The following is a 16,514-nucleotide window of genomic DNA, read 5'->3' as shown; positions in this document are numbered from 1 at the left end:
GGTGCAAAATCTGAGTTTTGCGCACCCCCTCCCCCCCCGCCATGGGCGGCCGCTGTGATGCTGGAATCCATTCCCAAACAGCATCATTTTCAATGGTGTTTAAACTAGGGAGCCCAGATTCTCCTTTTAAATCTACCTTAAAGGGAGAATCTGGGGTCCCCAGTTTAAACAACTTTGAAAGTGATGCTGTTTTGGTGTGGATTATCCCCCACCCTTAAACAGCATCTGGGGACCTCAGATTCTTCCTTTAAATCCATGCCGAAGGGGGTGGATTTAAAAGGAGAATCTGGGGAAATTTGGGGGTTGCCTGCTGTCGGGGGTGCAATTGTTAAGGTAGCAGCACCAAACTTTCAAGGTATCTTTAGGAGACCCTCCTGATGACACCACCAGGTGATACCATCCAGGTGAAATTTGGTTCATGGGGGCCAAAGTTATGGACCCTCAAATGTGTAGCCCCCACCTCCCATTAGCTCCCATTGGAAACAATGGGGGATGGGGGCACCCCCTTTGGGAGTCCATAACTTTGGAACCCCCCCCCCGACCAAACTTTACAAAGCCTGGGTAGTATCAGTAGGAGGCTCTCCTGATGATACCACCCAGGTTTGGTAAAGTTTGGGTGGGTGGGGGGCAAAATTATAGACCCATTTAAAGTTATAGACCCATCTTTAGAAGACCCTCCTGATGACACCACCAGGTGATACCATCCAGGTGAAATTTGGTTCATGGGGGCCAAAGTTATGGACCCTCAAATGTGTAGACCCATCTCCTATTAGCTCCCATTGGAAACAATGGGGGATGGGACACTCCCTTTGGGAGCCCATAACTTTGAACTCCCTGAACCAAACCTCACCAAACCTGGTTGGTATCATCAGGAGAGTCTCCCAACAACTCCCTGAAATTTTGGTGCTGCTAGCCTAAAAACTGTGCTCCCTGCAGGCCAAAAACCAAAAACACTTTAAAAATACAAAAAACCCACAAACGGGGGGGGGGGCGGAGCTTTGGACATGTAATGGGGGGGGTTGAACCAGAGAACCCCTCCCCTTACCTATGTCCTTGCATGGATTCCATGGTTCTCTGTGTTCTTTGATGAAAAACTGTTCTTTCACAACAACTTGAAGTTTGAGAAACCATATTTAAGGAAATATCTTCAGTTCATAGGAAATTCACGGATATGGTCATGTAGATTATCATCTTTGACCCACAAAACAATCACTTTCTATTAAGTGGTCTGCAAAAAGCATGACAGAATTTACTTAACCAGATGACACAGAAGGATAATTTTCATCTACATTAAAAAAAATGCCGTGCCATAATGCTGTCCCTCCCCACTCAATGCGTTTGTTCTAGAAAGAACATGAATGATGTCATTGGACCTGAACTCCACAAGCATGCATGTGTGTGGTGTGGGGGAACTGTTTCAAGTTGACTGATACCCATCACATCATTGACTCAGCTGGAGAATAACTTGAAGAAGAAAGTAAGCAAACAAACAATGCTTACTGGGTCCAAGACTACAGAAATAATTGCTCAGAACTGTAGGGGTCTTAGATACTACAAGGGAATAGCAAAATCCTTGCAGTGATCTGTAAGCAGGAAGTTCATTTCTGGTGGATATTGGCTAAAATAGATCTGTGGTTTGCAAAGGGAAGTGCATTGGAATGTTGACCTTTAAAAACCCAAGATGGGGGTTGTTCTTTTGGAAAATTTGTCATAGGAGGGTGGAAGGAGTTTCTTGCCTCCAGCCCCCAAAGAACTCCGGCACGGTTCACGAGACCTAAGCTATCCCCCCGACAGATGTTTATCATCAGTGTAGTTTTAGAGATCTGGCCTCAATGAAGAATATAGCATAGGAATGTGGGAACAGCCACAGTGGATCAAACCCATCAGTAACTTCATTCCATCTGGAGTTCTTTCTCCAGATGTGCACCACTGTGCGAGCTTCAGAGAAAGGTGCAACGCCTCCCCCCCCCCAACTCATGCATTAGATGTAAGGTGTTCTGCTTCTCACAGACCTGTCTTAAGAACAATTCAAGCATTCAAACAACAAACCATTTCTAGCTTTAGGCTATTGTATATTTAAATGTTCTCTCATAAAAAAGCAATATGTTTGCAGAAAATCAGTATGAGAGGCAGAAAGGTTCAGGCTGACCTTCTCCTTAACAGACTGATTTCTATGTATAGAAAGCGCATACGTCTCCTGCCTACTTAAGGGGCACATATATTTATTCTGTATTATGGAAACTTTTTTTATCCCACCATTCTTTGTGGTACAAAGTGGCTTAATGAACCAGGCCTCCATAATTTGTTCAGATCTGCAGGCTGACCAGAACAGAGCAGATGAGGTGGTTCTGGTGCTTTAACACCTGCTTTTTATTTACAACACGAGATCTCCGTTCTTATTCGGTAATGTCTAATGTCTGAATACCTGCCTGCTGTTAGGTGAACAGTTGGCAACCCAGGTTGTGACTCAGCAACCTAAATTTGGTATGCTGACTACGTATTGTGGCCAACATGAGATGGATGACATCCTCCCCACAAGAAAAATAATAATAATTGAACCATTGGCAAATCATAATATGATTTTATGAATAAAACCAGCATGCATTGGAAAAGGGAGCAACCTAGATTTCTTCCTGTCCTGTTATTTTTCAGCTTGCAGGGAGTTCTTCAACATGGGAAAGCATTTAAACATACAACATACTTCCAGACCTGCGGAATATAAACGTTATGCTATGCCACTGATATATTCCAAGCGGGTGCTGACAACCTGTGGGAGACAGGGGGAGGGGAGGGTGGAATTGCAACTAATTGAGTCACATCACTGGTGGTGTGATATCAACCCACCCCCCCCCCCCCCAAGATTGCTGCTGCTACTCTACTGAGCAGCAGGAACAGTGAGGCCCAGGGTGGGAGAGGTCCCTCCAAAGTGAGAGACCTAGCAACCCTGACCCAAACCCTTCCTACCAGTCACATACTCTGGCCTGCTGTGTACTTGGATACCCCCCCTGCCCCCTCCACTCTGTTTTTAACAGTAAGCAGGTAGCAAAACCAGAAAAATCCTTTGAGCCCTTAGCAAGCTGAAATAAGTGGCTGTATTTGGGTTGGTGGGAAAAATTGAGCACCCCTGAAGAAATAAACTATGTATCTTGCCTTTCTCCCCAGTAGGACCCAAAGATTCTGACTTCTTCTTCTTCTTCTTCCTCTTCCTCTTCCTCTTCCTCTTCCTCTTCCTCTTCCTCTTCTTCTTCTCCAGTTTAACCTTACAACACAGTTCTATGAGGTGGTTAGGCTGCAAGATCACCAGTGAGCTTCCATAGCACAGAAGGGATTCAGATCCAGGTCTCCCAGATCCTAATCAGCCACTCTGACCACTATCCATGTTGTCTCTCCAAAGAAAATGCCTCAGTTGCCGTGGATTCTCCACAATCTCTTTCTTCAGCCTCAGGAGCAGGAAAGCAATATTCGAGTCCAGTAGCACCTTAAAGGCCAACAAGAGTTTCAAGGTATAAGCTTTTGAGAATCAAAGCCAGGGGCATTGCTCACTAAACCAGTGCCTGCGGTTCACCCTGAGTGCTATGTGGTCCTCCAGTTGCACCCATACGGCGCAGCTGGCCCACAGGGCCCGCCTGACTGACACTCCCGGTGCAGGGTCATCTCCACATGGTGTTTGGAGATGTGTTTGCTGCTGGAGACGTGTTTGCTGCTGGCCTCATCTGGCCATGTCCAGATTTAAACTGCAGGTGAAAAGTCTGCAGTTTAAAGTTGCTCCCAAGCCTCACTGGGGTCAGCAGCAAACTTGAGCCCTGAAGGCTGTCCAGCTCTAGTTTAATACTATTAGCATCGCCCACAAGTGAAGTTTGTGGGGAGGGGGGGGGGGCAGGCGGACACAACAGTATAAATCTAGACATGGATCAACCTTCAGGGCTCAGTTTGCTGCTGGCCTCAGCAAGGCTTGGGGCCAGCTGAGGGCAGCAGCAAACGGGCTGCTCCACTCCAAACTCCATGTGGAGTTCAGGAGCGGTGCCAGCCCTGTGGTGTTTAACTGTGGCACAGCCCTGAGGGGTGGAGGTGGGGGGCTCAGTGCACCTTCAGAAAGTTTCATCTATGGCTCTAGCCCCTTTGTGCCCCCTTGTACAAGAAAATTTGCAACAATCTCAGTAAATGTTGACTCAGAATTGTTTAAAAGGTATGGAATAGCAGCCGAGTCTGTGAGGGTCATAATAAGGGAGCAGGCCTGTTCAGTGGCTTTAGGCAGCAGCCTCATCTTAGCTAGCTGCACCTGAAACTTGGACCAACTTAAAAAGCAACAGGGACAAGGTAATTCTGGTATTTATTACTATTTATTACATGGGCAATCAATATATACTTTTTGGGAATTGATGCATACTGGGAATTGATACTCCCCAGTGGGAATTCAAAGCAGATTACAGATCATTCTCACCATGCGTTTTGCCCCTCACAACAACTCTGAGTGAGGTTAAATTGATTAGGAGGAAATGCGACTGCCCCAAGATCACCCAGTGGACTTCCACAGCAGGACTGGAACTTGGGTCTCCCTGAGGAGAGAAGGCACATAAAGAAGACAAAATGCACTTCCTGCGGTAGGAGTGGGGAGAATTCTGCAGTGTGGAGGCAGCAGCCGAGAAGGCCATTCTGTGAGCACCTACCAACCTAACCTCACATAGGTTCCCATAACAAGCTTGCCCTCCCTGAGGAGGATTACAGGAACCAGTCTGGTTTGCAGGAGTGGAGGCTTAAAAAGTGAAGGCTTAAAAAGTCAAGACTCCATATTGGGCTGGGGAACTCACTGGGTTGCAGCTGGTACAACTCTCCCAGCTGCCTTGTTTTCTACCATTTGAATTTTCTGGACTGTTTTCAGAGGAGCAGCTCTACATAGAATGCATTACAGTAGTCTAAATCTGGCATTTTAGCAACTAGGAATGGCGATAGCTTATGTGTCAGTGGCATCCCATCCAGTTTTGTTGTGAAGCTTACAAGACGCTAAAACCCAGAACCGTATATCAGGGGTTCCTTGCAGATCAGCAATGTTAGCTGAGGGTTGGGGGAGTGGGGGAGCATGGTGAATGCCCCCATGTGGAGACAAAGGGGTATTACCTCTAACTTTGCCAATGTTTTTCAAATCTTCTATTCAGAGAACTCCCTTCAGATTATTTTTTTTAAAAGTCCCTAAGATCTTCAGTGCCCTGACCTGGATAGCCCAGGGTAGCTTGATCTTGTCAAATCTGGAAAGCTAAGCAGATCAGCCCTGATTAGTATTTGGATGGGAGACTACCAAAGAAGACCAGGGTCTCTATGCAGAGAAAGGCAATCAGCCAGGAGAACCCAACTTCAAATCTCACAAATTTATAAACCAGCATCTCTCGCCATTTTAGCCCCACTGTCTGCAAAATCTATGGTAGCTCTATAAACACATGAACATGCAAGGCTGCCTTATATTGAATCAGACCATTGGTTAATCAGCCAGTATTTTCTAAGAATACTGGCCTGCTTTAAAGGACAAGTGTAAAGATGACAAATGTGGATTTATCATTCAAATTAAATAGCTGATGGGAACAGGTGCAGGGAAAATATGTTAGACTAAAGCCCAAATGGGCTATGGCTTAGTGGTAGGGCATCTGTTTTGCATGCAGAAGGTCCTGGGTTCAATCCCTGGCATCTCTAGTTAAAAGCCTCAGGTTTTGCCAGTATGAAAGACGTTCACTTGAAACCTGAGAGAGCCACTGCCAGACAGAGTGGACAATGCTAACCTCAACATACCAAAGGTCTGATTCGCTACGAGGCAGCTTCATGTATTCACTGAACACATTGAGCTGGGATTCCCAAAATATTTGCACCTTTATTCCCTTTCATTGTAGTGGGTAGGTTTGTCTGGAGGGGACTTGCAGAAATTCTTGGTGTTTCCAGGAAGGAAATGTAGCTTGTTATTCTTTCCATAAATATACTCATTGTACCCTTGGTCACTGGAAAGGGAGAATCATGAGTGGATTTCTCCCTCATAGCTGTGTTGCTTCCCAGCAATAATGCTTGAAAGAGCAGCCATTCACACGTATGGGAGAAAATAAATGGGTGCCCATAAGGACAATGGCTATTCCTTACCTTGTAAAGCTGGTGACTCCAATGACTGGGAGAATGATCAGGTTTTGTCCATTTACATCGACCCATCTTATTCAGTGGGGACCAGGAAGATCTACAGGCAGCCTTCATCTGTGTAGACCCACTCCTTCATCTGGATATTCTTGTTCTCAGTTTTACTTCTTTGTGCAATACCAGAATCTTGGGAAATAGTTTCTATGTAAATGGATTTCTAAGTCGTATTTTATTGGTTTTATTTGAGTTATAAAATGTTGGAAACTCATCCCCTGCCGTTGGAAGAGGAGAGGAAAGTAGAAACTGAAATAAACTTTTTTTTAAAAAGTGTGAACCTTTTGTAAATGGGACCTGAATAAAAGTTTACATTTTATATAAAGTTTTAAGACCAGGAGTAGTTTGCTTGGAACTCGGTTATGTGTCAACCTGATGTTTTCTGAAGCTGTTCTGAGGCATGTTCCTTTTGACCAAGTTGTAATTTTTTTTCATTGCTGAGTTTGTTTAAGCAGGAAGTTTGTTATGATAAGTGATTCAAGAAAAAGAGAGAGAGAATCTGGATTCTCCCCAACTTGGCAAACTTTGAGTTCAGCAGTTTGTCTTAAATTTCAGGTTCTGGGAATAACAAAATATTTCAGGATCACTCAGAACAAATCAAGAGGGAATTTGGGAGTGGTAGAATATGCTCACTGAGCTTTGCTGTGGCTTGGGAGCTGATATTGATGGAGATCAGCACCAGAGATATGACATTTCTTCTGCTTCCTTCACGCACGCACGCACGCACGCACGCACGCACACGCACGGGCACAGGCACATTAAGGAGGTCAGCCATGAACACCAAAACAAGGAAATAAATTAGTAATGTAGAAAAGTGAGAACATTTCATCGATGTGAAAATCTAAGATATCTGGCTTGTTCGAAGATTAAAGAGGTTTTGATCACAGTACCAAAGGTTTTGATCACAATACCAACCTGGAATTAAGTTCCACTGAAATCAGTAGTAAAGCAACTTAAAGGCTAAGGTTGCGATCCAACCCTTTCTGCATTCAGAGAACACAGATTGGAAGGTCATCACATGGAACATACTGAATCCCGCCCCTTTCCCCATGCTGTGCAGCTCTGTACTGGGTGCACTGTTACAGTTCTGACTTTATCTCAACACAGCGGGCTGCTAGAGACCAGATAGAGGTCATCTAGCCCAGCATCCCAAGAACCCTGTGCTAGCACAAAGTGCACAATCTTGTGAGCACTTCCCAAATTTGTTCTTACTGAAAAAAAGAATATTGTGAAAGCGGGAAGGAGAAACAAGAATGATTAGAGAAATCAAGAGAGAGACTGACAGAAAGGAGGAGAAGAGTGGAAAAATAGGAGAAACAATTTATTCCATCAATGGATGTTGAGAACAGGGACTCCCTGTAAAAGTGCGAACACATTTCCTAGATTATTATTGCGAGTTTTATATGGTGTACTAGGGACAGCAATTCTAAATTGGTCACAAAATATAAAGTCCTCAAAATTTTGTCCTTGTTTATTTTATCTGAATATCTACTGTAAGGGCCTGAGAGGAATAGGTTCAAGCAGATCTATAGCCCAGGATTTGCATCTTTATTCCCTTTCATTGAACTTTATGGGCTTCCGCTACCCAAAAGGGTGCTGTAAGCCAAAACCACCGGCACCAATGCACTGGTGGGAAAAGGCCAAGGGGAAGCTGATTGGGGGTCTGGTGAACTATGGGACATTAGATACATATAAGTGAGTGGAGACAGCCGATGGCAAACCACCTCTGAATATCTCTTGCCTTTAAAACTGTACATCTGTGCCTTGACGACACATTCACACACAAGTGGGTATTGGTACTCTGCTGTACACCCAGTTTGAGACTAGAATGGGGAGACAGAGCTCCTCTTCTCTTTGCAATGAGAAGATTTATGCCCAGTTAAATATATTGGGGCAATTCACAGAAGCCTAGTTTGCATGTGCTTATCTGCTAATATAATTTATTATTTATTTATTTATTTATTTATTAGATTTTTATACCGCCCTATCCCCGAGGGGCTCCAGGAGGTGTACAACAATAAACATAAAATAACATAAAATATAGGGCCACCATGATGTCCTGTTTAGAATGTCAGACTAGGAATAGGGAGATTTGAAGCCCTATTCTTCTGTGGAAGTTCACTGGGTGATCTTGGATCAGTCACTTCAGGCCTAGCATACCTCCCTGGGTTGTATAAGGACAGAATGGAGGCAAGAGAAGACTGATGTAACCCACTTTGGGCTCCCATCAGGTAAAACCCGGTATAAATAGCTAAATGAGGAATAATAAAGTCATTAAGGAGCAATGCAGAGCATTAAAGTCTCATCCATTAATTGCTCCCCTGGTTAATGCATGGCTACCTGCAACAATAATAAAATTCATTTAGGAAAATATCTTGGAGGCAACGGTATGGGCTGGCAACAGCTGCAAATGCTCTGAAATGTATTGTTACGGTCTCTGGGTGTTGAGAATATTGTTCATATAGTATCAAATCTACCACACAGCTCATAGGGGCCAGAAACTGGTGTGCATTTTAAATAAAAGCTTGGAATCTCCCGATGCTTAACTCTGTACCAAGTCACCGTTCCATGCTTGGACAGACTTCATGTAGCCCTGCTCTTAATCTTTGCTTTTTTCTTCCTAGTCAAAAAGATTGCAAAAAAAGATGCATTGCTACATTCTGCAAACATCGAGTATTTATTTATCACCAGTCACTTCCTTGCTTTTACATTAGATTAAGCCAACTGAACGTCAGATGTCTAAATGCGTCTTCTGGAATAAAGCTCTGTGGAGTGTATGGGCAATCTTCGCCTCTTGGGTGGCTCTCCTTGCTCATATTTTTCCCATTAACTTAGTAGTAAAGTCAATTGGCAGTGATGAATCTTCCTCATTAATTCCTTTGTTGGCAAACCTTCTCTTTCTTTCATAATTAGTGACTGGGCGGAATTTGCTGGAAGGAGGAGGAAGGCTGGCCTCCTGTGGCTTGAAAACTGGAACTGATGTGAATGACGTTAAAAGTTAATTTTGACATCGTTAGTGATGAATAAGATTTTCCTTATGTTTTTACTTCTTAAAAAACATAGAAAGTTAATTCCTACTTGCTTGTTTTGCGTATTTATTTTTGAGAGAGGGCTGCATGTTTTAACCAGCCAGTGGATCTCCCAAACCTTTAACTGAATCAATGGGGTTTTTGCCCGATGGCGTTCGTAAGAGCAGATTCTATTTCAGTCATTTGCCTGTTCAAATATGTACATCCCGCCTGTCATTAAAACCCCAATGTAGCCTGCATATATTTCAAAAACCAGCAGAAAGGTAATTTTAGAACAATTTTGTAAACTCACAGACCACTATTGAAATATCATGAAAATTTCAAATTTTACAAATCAAGAAAAGAGCCAAGTAAAATTACAGAATCAGAATCTTGACGGACATTGTGTGCCGAACGCTCTCTGTTGATTGGAGCTTATTTGTGAAGTGGCTGCTTGTTTGGGGAAGTAGTTTCACATTTTTGGTGCCACTGCTGATGAGGCCCCGACTCATGCCACTGATCATCAGTGATTGGTACCTGGAAACCAGCCTTTAAGAAATATCTATGAACTTCTGGGCAGGTTCACATTGGGGAAAGTGTGATGTGATGAAATTCCACTTGTGTGCATATCATCCTATCTGTATGAGGACCAGTGTTTGCCTGTTCAAATATGTACATCCCGCCTGTCATTAAAACCCCAATGTAGCCTGCATATATTTCAAAAACCAGCAGAAAGGTAATTTTAGAACAATTTTGTAAACTCACAGACCACTATTGACCAGTGTGATGTTATAGGTACAGTGTTGGGTTTGGATCCAGATTAAAATTTCCAGTTGCAGAATGAAAGTGTCATGTCTCCCGCCCCCCACTGCAGCTCACTAATTTCCACAAAATGATTCTCCTGGGGATCAGGGGATGCTGAGGAATGACACAGGGGAGTCTATTATAGGAAAGAGGAATTGGAAGAAATTGCCAGTTTCGTCTGGATCCAGCCTTTGAGTTGGGCTGGTTAGGCAAAGATTCAAATCCTGCCCCTTGTCCCAAGCAGAGCTGCATAAGGTAACTTAATGTGTGCTCATATGCTCTGCTGGGTGCTTTAGCTTTGAGTTCAGCAGTTTGTCTTAAATCCCCATTTGCAAACACTGGAAACCAGATTTTGCTGGCCAATTGCTTTTGAAATTTTAGCAAGTGTTTCCCATACGTTCTGAAGTATGCTTTTGCAAAGATAAGATTTAGGGACTTGTTTTTTAAACAGAAAGTATTATTCTATAGGGGTTAAATTCTATGCCTGGAGCCATGTTCTGAGTCTCTTCCCCTGCACCTCCACAGAATCATAGCATGCACACACAATCCTGCCTTTAATTTTATGTAAGAAGTCTGTAAGAGTTCTGGTGGATCAGATGAGACCCATCTAAGTCTAGCTTCTCATAGCCAGCAGTAGCCAACTGAATATCTTTGGGAAGCCAATGCTGTGAGCAAGACAACGATGGCAGTCTGCTCACACAGCATTCAGTATTCAGAGGTAAACTGTGCAGGTTTCATTTGGCTATCTTGTGGGCCTGTTAAACTAGAAAAATATTCACTGACTTGCAGGATAGTGGATGAGGATTTTGCTTTGACAGCCATATGAGAAACATTACGTGGTGCAAAGCCCTTGAGTGACAGCACACTCAGAGTACGCTCTGTGAGTCATCATTGAGCTATGCATTGTAAGTAGATCAACCCCGGTTTAGGCAATAAGTTGTAGGCCCTGGGGGAAAGACGCAAGAATGCTGTGTATCTGCTCAGCTTTGAGTCACCCTAGACCAAATGGGATAGAGCTATACGCAGAACCAGGGAGGTCTCTGTTATTCATCCACAACCACTCTGATGGGGCATCCCACGAGCAAATGTCTTGGGTGTAACTTTATTTCATACTCTTACTGGAATATGTTGTGTGCATGCAAACTCGATCATCAGATGGGCAGTTGGGAGGGAGGCTAACTGTGAGGTAATAGGGCATCTTCCAGCTTGTCCTCAAATCTGGGGCTGATAAACTGCAACAGCATGTTCTGAGGAGCACCCTTGAAAGAGGGAACACAAAATGGTTAAGAAGCATTGTCACTGTCCCACCCAGAATGCTGTCCCACCCAGAACTCCCTCCCTCTTTTTAAACAGCTGTAAAGGCTGAGGTAAGCAGAAAACAGAGGGTGGAAACAGAAAACATTAAGAGCTAAAGAATGAAAGGGCTTTAAGCAGAAGATTTCTTCAAGATAGGCAAAGAAGAAGGCGTTAAAATTGGTCCCCATAACTATCTTTTTAAAAACTGTTTGACCAGCAAGCAATTATGGGGTGAAATTATTTAGCTCCATGCCATGAAAAGCTTCAGCTGCCTGCTTCTGCATATTAAAGCCGGCCAATTGGCAACGTTAATGAGAGGAACCTGTTGACTTGGTGATGACATAGGGGAAGCCTCTACCATTGCTCACTCCCAATGCACAGGCTGTCCTGTTTATGTGCAGGGCTGCCTGCTGCCAAGTGCCTGGCCTCTCACTGTGCATTTAAGAGAGGCTTTCTGCATAACATTGGCAGGTGAAGCTCTCATGGCCTGCAGGGAAACATCCTCACCCACTAATTGCAGCAGATCAAATTTCCCTTAAAGGGACAGCTATTAAGGCCACTTCAAAAGTTAGCAACCCAAACTATGCATCAGTGCTGTGTGTAATGATGCCACCCTTGCTGCTGCTGCCTTCTTCAAACCGAGTGGAGAAACAGATATGGGAAGAGGAACCTCACACGTGATGGTATCCTATGTCAGATGCAACACAATTATATGTGAGCTGTGGGTTCTCCTCATTCCCTGTGCCTGGGGTGCCTGCTAAGAAGCTGGACTGTGGTGCACAAGGGGATCTCAGCTTGGACCTGGTAAGTGGCTGCGCAAGTTGACAATAATGGGTATAAACTATGCCCATTGTCTTCCCCATGTCACGAGTGCCAAGTCTCACTTTTTTTGCTTAGGTAGAAGGGAGTTCTGATTGCTGAGCAAAGTGGTTTGGGGTACACACACATTGGGATTTTCAAGCCTGCTTACTAGAGGGTGGATGATGTTGTCTCATATCTTGGACTTGTTTGAAGGTCCACTTACCCCCATGCTTGGCAATTCATGGACTCCATTCCCCATCCCCCACCAATGGCTGGGGGCAACCAGCAGCAAGCTACTCACAGTAAAGTTCTCAGTGGTTTCCACAGGGGCTTGGATCTGGCGACCAAGTCTTTTTGGGATGACTGAAACAATTGGAAAGTTATGAAAGAATACAATAAGCAAATGAAACTTTCATATTGGAACAAAGTTTCAGAGGGTAGCCATGTTGGTCTGCAGTACAATGGCTACATTTGAGTCCAGTAGCACCTTAGAGACCAACAGGGTGTTCACAGGGAGCTTTGACTCTGGAAAGCTTATACCCTGAAAGTCTAGTTTGTCTCTAAGGTGGATTCGAATCTAGCTGCCATACTGATGTTTCTTGAACTGAGATATTGTTTTGATTTGTAAATTTTGATTGACATGAAAAAAACACAACTAAACTTCTTGCTTGAAAACATACATATAGCTAATCAGAACACATTAGTTTCCACAGTGAGCCAAACAGCTGCTCCTTGGTGCCATTTCAAAGGCAAAACGCGTAAGCCCCCTCTTCCTGTTTGCAGCAGTCCCATCCACCCGAGAATCTAAATTCTCACTAGGATTACATATCTGCATGACAGGTCCAGGGATGGACCCAGGTATATAGACCTGAGAACAGTGTATTGTATAGTTATACCCTATTATTTAAGGACAGAAAAAGGTCTGGGGTGAAATGTATGAACCCACATATGATCCCAAAACAATGTAAGGGTATATACCAAAATGCAGATTTGGAAAGCAAAATGAATGCAACACTGTGCACACTACTTGCCATGCCTGACATGAGCACTGGACACCTGGCCTTCTGTTGTTGCATGGTCAACAGAGCTGTGTCTTTCAGTTTCCAGCTCACAATTCAGGTTCTAGTACAGATCATAGATAGGCATACTCCAAGACCTTTTTGTGCCCAGGATCCTTCAGAGCTGCTGCCAGTGAAGGGAGACAATAGTAGTCTCAATGGACCAATAGTCCATCTTGTTATAAAATGGGATCGTATCTGTGAGTCTGGATTGGTGTAAAGTCAGACTGTGGCTTCCATGTTTATTTGGCTTGCATGAACATTCCTTCATGTATGTGAATTTGCCTTCTCAACTGAAATAAACTTGGAATTCCCATGTACTTGCTGGCTAAGCATATGAAGTGGAACACAACTTGAATTTCTATAAAGTTACTTTATAATGACTCAGACCATTGAGGCATCTACTCAGTATTTTCTATGCTGAGTGAATGTAACTCTCCAAGCCAGCATGGTGTAGTGGTTAAGAGCTGTAGACCCTAATTTGGAGAACCGGTTTTGATTTCCCAATCCTCCACATAATTGCAGACCAGGTTTGTTTTTCCACTCTTACAAATGAAGCATGCTGGGTGACCTTGGGCTACTCACAGTTCTCTCAGAACTCTCTGAGCCCCACCTACCTCTCTGAGCCCCACCTACCTCAGAACTCTCTGAGCCCCATGAGCCCCACCTACCTCAAGAGTGTCTGTTGTGGGAAGAAGGAAAGGAGTTTGTAAGCCACTTTAAGACTCCTTACTGTTGAGGAAAGCAGGGTATAAATCCAAACTCCTCCTCCATCTCCTCTTCTTTATCTTCATCGTTTTCTTCTCAGACAGAGAATATCCTTTCCCAGTATCTGCTACCTGAGATTTTATAACTGAAGCTGTAAGGGACAGAACCAGAGACTATTCTACATACAATGCAATTTGCACTCTATCACTGAGCCATGACATCTTCCAAATCTGATCTATATTTTCCACAGGTTGAGAGAATCTCAAAGCTGTGTTAATAACTAAACAAGCTGCAACAGAACAAAGAAATGTCAGCATATCATAGAAGAAGAGCCATTAATAACACAAACTGATGAATAGTCAAGAAAGGTATATGAAATCTGAAATGAAAAAAATTAATATGAATGGTCTAAATGGGGAAGAGTAGGGGTGGAATCACACTTATCAAATTACTCATCATTTGATTCTATCATCTTACATGATACTTCACAATTTCCAGAAACTGAGGGAGAAAGTTATACAAGGCATGAATCAGATTTCACAGATTTAATAACAGTAAGGGAGTGGTGAATATCTTTTTTGAACTGAAGTATTCCAGAACAGTAATAAAGTGGTCAGAAAAAGTGGATGTCAGCCTTTTAAAACCTAGGACCTAACTTTGGACTCTTCCTTATTCTCATTTTCCTTGCTTGTGTGCCCCTATTCCTTTGGGTTTTTTCCTTTTCCCCATGAATTTGGCTCCTTTAAGTGGTTGATTTGACATTACATATCTTTACATAAAGCATATTTTCCTGCAGAAACTGCAGGAAACAAAGATATACAATATTCAATCTGTGTAAAGCAATGTAATATAGAATCGACCACTAGAGGCAGCAAAACACATGCAGACCCTCCCTGAAGCAATAGGGATACAGAAGCCACGAAAATGAGAATGCGGAAAAGCTTTTAACCTGCAGGTGGCAGTATGAGACCCACTAAGTTGTAAGCATGGGATAGAAAGTGGTATGATTTCACAGTCCCATGACATTGGTGTCATATGATAGGAAGAGGTGGAGCCAGTGGTGAGATTCAGCCAGTTTGCACCAGATCGGCAGAACCAGTTTTTACAATGGCGCTTGTAAACAACTGGTTGTTAAATTATTTGAGTCCCACCACCGGAACCGCTTGTTAAATTATTTGAATCCCACCATTGGGCAGAGCCCTGTCTTTGTTAAATGAGGACCATCACTACCAAGTGCCCTCGCTTCACAATCCTCCGGCTCTTCCACTGTGCATACAAAGACGGGCAGCAAATAGGATGGTTTAGCTCTCTATACATGACTTAGGGGAACCATAGTGGGAGACTTCTCGTTCTTAGTCTTTATCTGCATACGGCTGCCTGATGCAGCAGTAGGAGAAAATGGATGGAGTGGGGAGTGCCATCATGATGTCCTACTAGAAATTTGTGGCATTGCTGGAGCATTGTGGCAACACTGGAAGTGACATCATGGCATTGTGGGATGCCTAGCCTGACCCCAAAAGCTCCTTTACATGGCAGCCCTAACATGACTGCTAGCAGCAAAGTTTTCCAAAAAACGATAAAATGGTGGTTCTATAGGGGCCCATGACTAAGAATGTGGGGCTCTATGACCCACCCGAGGGTTCTGACCTTGAAGACCACTTGTCTCTAAATGGTCTTAAGGGACACAGGTGCTGTAGCTGACAGGGATGTCCTTATAAGCTTCTTGGAATCATGTATAAATGCTTCAGAGGGTGAAATATGGAATGCACACTGATGCGGAATGTCTTTAGTGAACTATTTGGAACATTGGAAGTCCTGCCTACAAATGCTGTGTGGAAAAAAGGTTTTCAAACAGGACACATTTCATACCACAAAATCTCCTCCCTTCAATCTCTCTCTTGGAAGAAAAAAAAAAGGCACCAGAAAGCAAGTCTCCCAATGGATTAGTTCCCAGCAGTAAAGTGATAAGAAGTACAGGGACTGTCTTGTTTCTGGTTTTTAAAAAAGAATCAACCACAGAGTGATAAAAACCTACTACAGCTACATATGTTAATGCAATTTTGCTGATGCTTGTTTAGATGCTGAAGGCAATGCATTAGGAACTGATGGTGCCTGATTATTATCCAATCAGTTCCTGATGCAGTATCTGCGACATCAAAAAGTCTGCAAGCTACATCTTTATGCATATGTGTGTATAAATAATGCAGTGCACTGTTTACTATTTTCAGACTCTTGTGCATTAATTCAAATGGGATGATTGCTTACTATTTGGAAAAGTCCAATAGCATCTAAACTGTAGGTTAAGAGTGGTGGACTCTTACCTGGAGAATTGGGTTTGATTCCCCACTACTTCCCCAGTCCTCCACATGAGCGGCAGACTCTTATTTGGTGATGTTAATTTGTTTCCCTCCACATGAAGCCTACTAGGTAACCTTGGGCCAGTCATAGTCTCAGAACTCTCACAGCCCCACCTACCTCATAAGGTGTCTGTTGTGGAGAGAGGAAGGGAAGGAGTTTGTATGCCGCTTTGAGTCTCCTTACAGGAGAGAAAGGCTGGGTATAAATTCAAACTTCTCCTCCCCCTCTTCTTCTTCTTTGCCTTTGTAGTTAAGACTTCAAGAACAATAATGTTTTAAACTCCATCCATTCATTCCATCCAATGCAGTGACTCCTGTTG

At 43.5% G+C, this 16,514-nt stretch overlaps 1 long non-coding RNA gene across 2 annotated transcripts in view; it reads right to left on the bottom strand.

The window, feature by feature from the left end:
- Positions 1-8,823: 8,823 nt before the first annotated feature.
- LOC125445254 overlaps positions 8,824-16,514 on the bottom strand; it is a 72,935-nt gene continuing 65,244 nt past the window's right edge. For both annotated transcript variants that reach the window (XR_007246281.1, XR_007246282.1), the window contains 2 exons: positions 11,094-12,434; positions 8,824-9,138 (listed from right to left, as the gene is read on the bottom strand). This is a non-coding gene — a long non-coding RNA (uncharacterized LOC125445254). The remainder of the gene's footprint in view (positions 9,139-11,093; positions 12,435-16,514) is intronic.

This window comes from Sphaerodactylus townsendi, linkage group LG01 (assembly GCF_021028975.2).
Source record: "Sphaerodactylus townsendi isolate TG3544 linkage group LG01, MPM_Stown_v2.3, whole genome shotgun sequence".
NCBI classification, from domain to species: domain Eukaryota; kingdom Metazoa; phylum Chordata; class Lepidosauria; order Squamata; family Sphaerodactylidae; genus Sphaerodactylus; species Sphaerodactylus townsendi.
Note: the sequence above shows the minus strand (reverse complement) of the source record. Positions and strands in the feature narration are given on the sequence as shown.